Here is a 9,351-nt window from a genome sequence, read left to right on the forward strand (position 1 = left end):
TAGTGCACGGAGATAGGGTCCTCTATCCTTTCTGCATCCTGCGTCTTCCTGCTTTAAGGGAAAGATGCCAGTATCAGGGAATTTGGACTACAGGTCAGAAATTCCCTTACCCCATAAGCCTCCTCCTCCTGTGTGCATGTAGCTCATTCCATTTGAGAGCTCACCCAGTAGCCACAGGGATGTCTGAAATGGCAGTCCTGAATACAGGGTCAACTGTAATGCCATTCATAGTCTAATACATGCACAGGTACACTCCCGCACAAACACACAGAGCCAGTGCGTGCTATTCACAGTAGGAGACTGCACTGGCAAGTACTAAACCATTGCCCCCAAGGGAAGCCCAGGGTGGTTTGTTTTTGCTTTCCTTCATGTATGTGAACATAGCCTTGCTTCATGTTGTTTTCCTTTTAAAGATGCCTTGTTTAATAATGGTTGTGAATCTACTAACATGGAACTATGACCATTAGTTAGCATTGTAGGACTCCTGCCCCAACCAGCCTTCTCTGGTACACGTATTTTCTCGATAAGACCCATCTCAGTCATCCTGTAGTTTAACTCTTGGGCAGCACTCAGCACCGAAAGCATCAGCATCACCATACAAAGTACGAAGCTAGGGTACCAAGTAGACTGGGGAGAAAAATCACTTAAGACATAAAAACTAAACTAAGAAGACAGAATTGGATATATTGGGCGATCAAAAGTTGAACCATTCTGTGTTTCAAATGATGCAGAAGAGTCACAAGTACCAATTTTGAGGTCTTAAGTTTATTTTTGTGAATAGACTAACAGGAAATTTTCAAGTAATGGAAACTGGTTGGATACAAACACACACACACACACACACACCTGATACCATGCACGTGCAACATACTTACATGGCACCAGCTGGGGGCCTTGGCCTTTGGCTCACTGGTATATATACCATGCCTAACAAAGGGCAGGACTTTAGAGGTCAACAGTAAATACATGTTTGATAAGTAAACAAGTCACTGAATGTCCAACAATGTTGACTGTACACTCACAGAGAGCACACCCCAGGCACATAGGCTGTAGAGAGTAGACACTGTCTTACAAAAGCTACCATAGCTTCACCTAGATTGAGGTGAATAATACATTATCTTGTGATGATACTGATGATAACCTTTGTATGGTTCTTTATGGGTTAAAACACATTCACACAGCTCCAAGACTATATTATTATACAATCAGCAGATGGCTGATTCACCATTGTCTACAGTCTCTATGGAACAGTTTTATTTTTCATAAAGTCCAAAGAAACACTGAATGGGTTAGTGCACAGACCCAGTTGTGTTTGCTTGGCCTCACTCAGGTTCTATTTTTGTAATCTATTTGAACTTTCAAAGGTCCAAAGAGAGGTGGAGAGTTCATGAATGTATTTTGAAGGGCTCAAGATGGGTTGAAGAGGAAAATTGGCATAGCGCCATCTAGAGGTCAACAGTAAAACATGGGAACATTGAGATGAGTTTGGACCACGTGTTGGCTAATTTCATGTCAACTTGGACACAAGCTATAATTATCAGAGGTGAGGGATTCTCAATTGAGACATTGCCTCTGTGAGATTGAATTGTAGGCAAACTATTGGGCAATTTCTTAATAGAAATAGGGGCGGGCCCAGTCCATGCTGTGTCGGACCACCCCTGGGTGTTAGAAACAGGCAAAGGAAGCCACCCACAAGGAACAAGCCAGTAAGCATCACTCCTCTACTGCCTCTGTACTGTTCCTGCCTCCAGATTCCTGTCCTGTTTGAGTTTCCTGCCCTAACTGCTTTTGACAACGAACTGTTGTACGGAAGTGTGAGTGAAATTAACTTGTTCCTCCTCAGCACTTTTGTTCTCAGTGTATTGTCATAGCAATAGAGACTCCCCCACCCCACCCCCGCTGACAAGAACAGTCGATTAGATTCTCCTTATGTACCTGAACTTGGGTTGCTTTTCTTGTAAATGAGAGGTTTATGGATGCAGAAAACTGTGGGGTGGTGAGCTGTGTACATACAGCCTGGTCCCTGGTCAAGCACAGGCCTTGAACCCCAGTGACCTGGTGGGCAGTGACTTCTACCTGCATAGGATGGCAAGTGTTCGGCCATGCCTCCTGGGCCTGTGGCTCCTGTTGCAGCTACAGCCTCCCACAGCCACCGCCCTAAGAGGAGAGAGGTGTGTGGCCATCAGTCATGCAGGCCATGCCCCAAGCTCCTGGTATTCTGTCTGGACTTCACCCCCACAGTTACCTGGCAACAGCTAGGTAGGCCCAGCCCACTATAAAAGGAGCTGCTTGCACCCTCCTCACTCTCTTATACACCACACACACACACACACACACACACACACCTGATACCATGTACTTGCAACATGCTTACATGGCACCAGCTGGGGGCCTTGGCTCTTGCCCTTACTCTCTAGCTTCCTGGCTCCCCCTCTCTTCCCTTCTCCCCTCTCTCCACACGGCCATGACCAGCCTCTACTTCGCTACTTTTCTTCTTCTCTCTGCCTTTCTACAATAAATGCCTTAAAACCATGGCCTGCCTCTTCTCTTCGAGACCCACCATGCTAGAGCAATGGAGCAGGTCTTCCCCTAACTAGCCGCCTCTAACCTTCCACTGGGAGGCCTCCCTGCATTCCCAGCCATGGCTTCCACCAACTCAAGTTGCCCATCAGGCAAGACAAGGACTTTTGTCCCCCCCCCCCACTCCCGTAACCTGCCAGAGCTCTCTCCTACCCTCTTCCCCTCGGCCCCAGGCCAGAGTTCACCCACAGGTTCCCACTCTGTTCTCAGCTCTTCCGAGATATCAGTGGTGTCTGAGATGTCCAAGATTGAGAACCTGATGTCCCTGGCCTCCGTGCGGCCCAGGGGCCCAAGAACCAGCTTTTCTACAGTGCCCAGTGTTGTCTATGGTGCCCGAGAGTCTGAATCTGACTCCTGCAGGTCCTCAGGGACCCCAGACTGCGCCTTCCCCACCCCCAGAGCAGGGTCCCATAGCTTCTCACAGCCTGAAGTCCACCCAGCAGTGGCATTCACACAGTCAAACTCCCCATGTCTACCTCACCCAGAGGCCCAAGCCCTGGGCTGGGCACAGGACCCCATGAGTCGAGAGAGGTGCTGGAGATAGCTCAGTGGCTGAGAGTGCTTGCTGTGCAAGCATGAAGATCTGAGTTCAAATCTCAGGACCAGGTAAATATCTGAGGGTTAGGCAGAAGGGATGAGGGCTAGAGACAGGAAGATTGTTGGGTCTTGCCAGTTGCCAGCTTGTTAACAGTGATCAGGGTCTAAGGCAGGTATTTCCAGGGTTTTGGCTGCTTATCCTAAAAGCTGAAAAGAAAAGCTCGCACATATTTGCAAAAGAAGCAAGATAATTTTCTTTGGAGCAAGTTGGTAGTACAGAGCATAGAGGGACACACTGTTGAAAAGACCAATAGTGAGGGCCCTCATGGTCCATTAATGTCCAGGGATTTTTTTCTAAAAGGGTTCAGGGTGAGTTTGGTTACTTAGGGACATAGATTGGATGGTTCTGTTTTGATTGATAGATAAGATCACATATTCCTTTTTCCTGCTGCATATGTCCCTTCCCAGATACATCTGATTTTAGTCATATGCATGTTCCATTATGCTCAGGCATAGGAGAGCAAATAGAGGATTGTGCCTAAAGTTTACTAGAGGACACCCCAAAACCACTTCAGCTAGGTGGACCCTTTTATTTTTCATACCCCCATACAGTGGAAATACACTTAAACTGAAACTGTTAACTAGACTGTTACTAAGGGTAAGGAAAATTATATGTAAGAGTATATGTAGCCTGGTGCGGGTAGGGGCTTGAGGTTGCTGGGTGTACTGCTTGGAGGGTGTGTGTGCACAGTGCCTGCAGATGAAGGAACCAGGTTGCCAAGTGCATTAACACAAGAGGAAGTGTATGTGTAGAACCAAATTTCAGTGGGGTCTCAAGCCTCAACTATCTCCTATGCCTGCCTCAAACCCAGGTACAGATTCAGTGAGAGGCAGTGCTTCAAGAGACTATGAGGCATGCATGTACAAGTTCAATACACACACTATATATACAGAGAACACTGGATTGGTGAGAGTCACTGTGGACATCATTAATAAATGTATTTTATGAGCTTTAAAATCATATATGTGATTTTAAATCCCAGCTCTGTTACTTACAAGCTATGCAACTAGACACAAAATGCCTAGTGACCCACCTGCTGTGTAAAATGGGAATAATTCTATTATGCTTATTTCAGGGATTAAACGAAATAATGCACACAAATCAGTCAGCACAGTAGCCGCCACGTAAGTTATCAACAAGCAACACTAGACATCTGTGCTGCTGCTTGCAGGAAGGAGTGTGGTGTTTCCTTAAGGAGCACTAACTGTTGCACGCTGGCTTAAGTTTTCAGCAGCCAGGCACAGTGCATAAGGAGTCAGAATGGTCCATGAAATGGGAACTTGAGAACATGCACTGTAATGGGCTAGAACCTGTGGCTTGTATCTTCCTACTTCTTATGGACAGATGTATTAGTCTGACCTTCAGTTCTTCTGAAGGAAATGGAGTTTTTCCATTGTGCAACCAAGAGTGGTCCTAAAAGAAGAGTGGAAGGGACACGTGCCACGTGAAGATGGACAGGCACAGAGGGAAGATGGTGAGGGGACACACTACGGATGTCACACAACCCTAGGATTGCAGTGACCTGTGCACAAGCAGAGGAGTTAGAGAGAGCACCACTCACACAGCAACAAGAGACAGACACAGAACACTCTCTCTAGAAACAGAGCAGTCACAGTGACACCTTCACCTCAGACTCTGGCTGCCTGTGTCATGCTCCCCCTGATGCCACCGGACACAGCAGCTGTAGGCAAGGGTACTCCATCCCAAGAAGAGAAAACCTCCTACAGAGCGGAGAGGTGGGTGTTGACCAGAGAGGGCTTCTTCTTTTTTTTTTTTTATTTTGTTTTGCACATGGTTGTGTCATATATGTGTGTGTGTGTATGTATGTGGTGTGTATGTGTGCTCCTGTCCACATGTGTGTGGGTGCTTATGTGTGGGCATGCAGTCATGCACAGAAAGGGGAGGTTAACAGCCAGCTGGCTTCCTCACTACACCTTACCTATTAAGTAAGGCATGGTCTCTCATTTGAAGCAAGTTTGACAGTTTTGTGAGCCTCCACCCACTACAGACTAGACTGCTCCCCCAGGGCAGGAATTTACACAGGTGCTAAGGATACCACGTAACTTGAAAGGCAAGCACCTGAGCCACTGAGCCATCTCCCCAGCCTGCGGAGTTCTTGTTATCTGACATTCTAACCTTATGAAGTTACAGAATTACAGCAAGTTGCCTCTTAACAGGAGGGGCTGGAGGCCGGTCCTGCTATACTGAGCAGCTGTTAAAGTGGGAAATGCGGAGATCCTCTGCAATGCTGGCCTCACCACAGCGGAGGAAGGGTGGGATGCTCCTCTCTGGTTGGCTGAGAGTGTTTCCAAGACCTGTTGACAGGACATCTGTCTTCTGCTTGCCTGAGGAGGACATTTATGAATCTGGCAGTGCCTGGTCTCTTACAGAAACTTCCAGGCTCTTCCCTTCCCAGGCAACTAAAATATTCTCTCTCTCTCTCTCTCTCTCTCTCTCTCTCTCTCTCTCTCTCTCTCTCTCTCTCTCCCTCCCTCCCTTTCCCATTTTCTATCTCCTCCTCTTCTTCTTTGAAGAGCATGAGCATCAAGTTCCAGGGCTTTGAAATACCCTTGCTCAATTAGTGTGCAGTCTTGGAGCCTGTGACCAGTAGGCAGAGAGGGCTCCCAAGCAGCAAATCGCTTGTACGCAAGAACAGTTCCACCAGGTGGCGCCCCGTCGAAGATTAGGCCAGGAGCCCTTGAACTTCACGCTTGCTATCTGAAAATAATCTCAACAAAATCCCAGAGCCAATGAAACTTCTAGAGGTTGAGTTAGAAGACTAGAAGACGTCGCTTGCCCTTCCTGTACGACCTAGTCGCCAAGGAGGCAGAACTTTCTATCGCTTCCCTCATTAACAGCCTCATCTGGGATCCAATTCCCTCAGCAGGCAACAAGTGAGAATGTTCATCCAAGCTCTTGTAGCCAAGGGAGGACATCGAAGGTGGCTGTCAATTGGGTTGGCCTGTCACTCTGGCAGGAACGGTGATCACGGGGATCAGAGATGCCATCACAGCACCTTATCGAATGCCACCCGGAACTGGCCAGACACAGAGAACACTCTGTGCTCACTACACCCTTGGACTACTCAGAAAGCAGCCAGCCCCCAAAAGGAGGACAGCTTTTTATATTTTTATACCATGACAGAAAAAAAAAGCGCATTTCCAGTTGAACCTGAAACACTCAAGACAGAAGAAGGAACCGAAGTCTCTCAGAATCTTTGTAGATGGTTCAACATGGAAGCAAGACAAGCCACCAAGAAATATGGCCAGAGCCTGGGGACTGAATAGCAATGAAACAAATGTGGCTCTCCTGGCTGTTGATTCTGTGTATGTTAAAGCAGACTTGACCAAAAAGTTTGCTTTTTCACAGTAACAAAGTTTCTTTGGACAATGGTTTGGTGAGCATCCTTTGTCATAAATTGAAAAAAAAAAAAAACTATATAGTTCTTTCTTTACTGCTCAGGATTGAAGCTTGCAGACTAAATATAAAGTTTCTTAGCAAAGGATAAAACACATAATCGGTCTAAAATCAATAACTCTTCCTCCTCTTCTTGCTGGCATTCAGAAAGGTTTGTGGGATCTTCTTAGAGATACTGACATAATTATCACACATTCTGTTCAAAAATCAAAGCAAAATGCTGGTTTATGAGTGATGGAGGAGAGATTCAGGCTCTGGGCTGTTTCCCAGTGTACTTGCTAAGTGATCACAAAGATAGGGTTTAAAAATGACAAAGTGTCCCACAGGGCTGTGTCCTCAAACTGGCAGAGTCCTTCCGTCCTTCAAAGGCCACTGCCATCTCTGGTCCTTCTCAGGAACACTGTAAAACAGGACAGTCTGGCCTCAGGGGCCTTCGGTTTCCCTGTGTCCTAGTCTCTTCTTTGCCATTGAAACTGCAGGCCCTCAGCTTCTTTTCCTTTGCTTGTTGCCTTTATCAAAACTTCATCTCAGGGGGAAGAATTACCAGCAACTTTAAGATAATGGAATTCAGCACTCTCTTGCTTTTCCTCCTTCCATACTTCCACAAGTGTCTTCTTTGCTTGTTCACCACCAAGAAGGTCTTGAAAGACTCCTGAGATGCAGAGATCTTCAGCTTCCCCTGAACTCACTTCAAAAGACAAGCCTGCCTTGTTCTATTCCAAAGCTCAGCACAGGGAATCCCATCCCTGGATGTCCGGGAGTCCTGGTAGTGGTCCAGTCAACTCACAAATGTCACCCTGGTTAGAAACACTCAAAGCCGCACCTCCAGGAGGAGAGTTAGGGGTCACCATTTTCTGCTTTATGTCTCTCGAAGCCCAGAGTTTTGGGATAAAGACATTGTTTTCTTGACAACATGGCCATGAGAGTCATGGCAGACAGCAGCTCTCCAGGGCTATGTATGCAATGACAAGCAGCACATGTCCATACACACTCAGCATGATGTACACCATGATAAGCCATGATCGCTTGGGATATGCTGGGACTCCTGTAACCTAACTCAGAAAGCCAGTGATAATACTTTTCAGTCCAGGGTTGGAGCTTGGTAATCTGCCTGTGTTCTTGCTTCCTGCCAGGAAAAAAATTCAGTGATGTCTGGAAGATGATGAAACCTATCGGCCCATTCAGGGCACTCACTGTGCTGTGTTCTGTCAGACGACAGAAGCCAATGTCTGAAGATGGAGAGGAAAAAGCCGACTAAAATAAAGATGCACAGATGACCCCCAATATTGGAGTGATCAGGCATGAACATGAAAGTAGATTTCCAATGGAAACTTATACCCAGGAAACTATATTTTATGGTATTTTTAAATACAAAGTATAATATTAGAACAAAACAACAACAACAACAACAAAAACCCAAAAACTAAAGGTAAGAACTTTGGAGCTGTCGAGTTGGTTCATCAGGTAAAGGAGCTTGCCACCAAACTTAATGACCTGTCTTTAATCCCTGGAACCCATGTAAAGTCAAAAGGACAAAATGGACTCCATAAAGTTGCCTTTTGACCTCCACAAGCATGCTATGGCACGTGCTTAGGGCCCTCTAATATGGCCTGAGTACACACAATAGTAAATTAATACATTTTTTTTAATTCAAAAAATGTAAGCATTCTCAACTGTAAAGAGGCAGTGGTAATGTACTTTGGGGATACACTGGGGGTTCAGATGAGAGACTCCATGATTTGAACACATGCCCGGAGCACAGTAGGAAGTGTTTCTCCTGCTGTAACCCTCACTGAATAGGGTGGTGCTAATTAAGAGTTTAATGGAAAGAAATTAAAAAAGAGTAGATGCAGAAGAGCACCTGTGAAGTGGACAGTGCTGTCAAAGTGGACATCAGTCAGGCAACATATTGGTAAGTGATAAGCACATCTGCACATATGGTGCACGCAAGCATGTCCAGCACGTGTGACTGGAGCTCCACAAAGTCAGAAAACCAAGCACATGAGAAACTTTGTGTGATACCAGCTGACACCGTACTGAATTAAGTCCTCAGTTTAAGAATTCTTAAAACCGTCAAGTGTCAGCAGACACAGAGAGAAACAGCACACCGGGGCATGCACGCCCTCATCAGGTGGATTAGAAAAGAAACCTTGCAAGCAGCCAACTGGAAAAGACTCCTTACCTCCAAAGAAGTGACAGGAAAACTAACAGCCAACCTCCTGGCAGTGATGAGAAAATGGAGGAGCATACTTTAAACTCTCAGCAGCAGCAGCAACAACAACAGAGTTGATGATGTTGATGATGATGACGACGACGACGACGACGATGACGACGACGACGACGACGACGAAGGCAAAGACAAAGACAACAGAATGTCTGTCTATTATTCTGCATCTGGGAGAAGACTCCTTTAAAACAGAAGGAAAATACATTCTGGAAAAGCACAAGATAATTTCTCATCTGCATAGCTGTACTAAAATAAATACTTCAGATACTCTGTGAAAAATGAAGGAAGGAGAGAAGCAACATGTGACCTGGGGGCAGTGGGAACCAAGCAGTAAGGGGCCTGGCCCTGCATAGCTTCCACTGTCAAACAACAACAACAACAACAACAAGGATCCTAGCTGGTCGTAAGCTAGTATTTAAGAGATGCTTAACACAAACACATAAAAGACAGGTGCAAAGGTAAATCTGCTTTGCTGACTGGATCTTGCTGTTCACTCTAAGTTTTGATGCATAAGACAGTTCAAAGTAAA

Source organism: Mus pahari, chromosome 5 (assembly GCF_900095145.1).
Source record: "Mus pahari chromosome 5, PAHARI_EIJ_v1.1, whole genome shotgun sequence".
NCBI classification, from domain to species: domain Eukaryota; kingdom Metazoa; phylum Chordata; class Mammalia; order Rodentia; family Muridae; genus Mus; species Mus pahari.